The sequence below is a fragment of the Cydia amplana genome, chromosome 24 (genome assembly GCF_948474715.1).
Source record: "Cydia amplana chromosome 24, ilCydAmpl1.1, whole genome shotgun sequence".
In the NCBI taxonomy this organism is placed as follows: Eukaryota; Metazoa; Arthropoda; class Insecta; order Lepidoptera; family Tortricidae; genus Cydia; species Cydia amplana.
Window position 1 is genome coordinate 5,952,671 of NC_086092.1, and position 1,034 is coordinate 5,953,704.

At 45.1% G+C, this 1,034-nt stretch overlaps 1 non-coding gene across 1 annotated transcript; it reads left to right on the top strand.

Moving 5' to 3' along the window:
* The first annotated feature begins 254 nt into the window (after window positions 1–254).
* On the top strand, window positions 255–327 carry Trnas-gga (transfer RNA serine (anticodon GGA)). Its single transcript has one exon. It is a non-coding gene; the product is annotated as a tRNA-Ser (tRNA).
* Window positions 328–1,034: the final 707 nt, after the last annotated feature.

The following is a 1,034-nucleotide window of genomic DNA, read 5'->3' on the forward strand; positions in this document are numbered from 1 at the left end:
GTTACGACAGACATCACAGACAAGAACGACGCTTATAGAGTCTATAGACAAACTATTTGCGTACAAATTAATTGAATTTGTTCCCAAAGTTGTGTATAGATGGCAGGCAGTCTCTCTCGCTATATCGTAATTCCTCGCTATAAGGAATTCGTATAGGAGGTGCAAGCGCATATTGCTTGCCCTTAGAGTTGGTCAAAGACGCCTAGTCTTAGTAAGATGGCATAGAGTCGAGAAATTGGGACGTGTTCCACCGTGGCGGGGTGGCCGAGGGGTTCAAGGCGTTAGCCCGGATTGCTAAAGACGCCGGTTCGAATCCGGCCTTCACCACTGGAGGCTTCGCCACTTTTTATTATATGACATCTATTTCAGTTTATAAGCTATGTATGTAGTTACAGTAGACAGTGTGTCTGGGCCCGATTCAGATTTTGAACTAGACATCTATTAGATGTCTATTAGACATTACCAAGATTCGACAATGATATTTTTAAGATCTAGCCTGTCAAATTTGACATTTCCGCGATTCTGGAGATACTCTTGAACGATTTCCACAAGATATTATTACGATATTTTAACGTAAAAGTGACATTTGTTGCCCGAATTGAGCTGCAAAAGAGAACTAGTTGAAATCTAAACTACAACGTATCTAGTACATATCGTATCGTTCTCTAGTATAGATATCTTGTTTTCCGAATACCGCGGTCTATGTAGTTACAGTCCTAGAGGGTAGTGTAGTCTTGGGTGTAGAGAGTGTAGTGTAGAGTAACTGCGTAGAGATGTCGCCTCGCTCTGCATTTTCTATCGCATGTATAACGGGGAGTGCTCCAGGGAATCCGTACCGCTTCTTTCCACCATCGTTCTACGCGACATCATTTCCAACTTCACCACTAAGTGTAAGGCCTGAGTAGACGCTCGAAGCGGCGCGTTCGGCGGGGCATGCAGCGTGGCGTCGGGCTCACGCGTGATGTGAGCAGCGTGCACTAAGGCCGCTCCTATATCCTATACGCTTGCATTTGTTTAACATGCACGCCGCACGC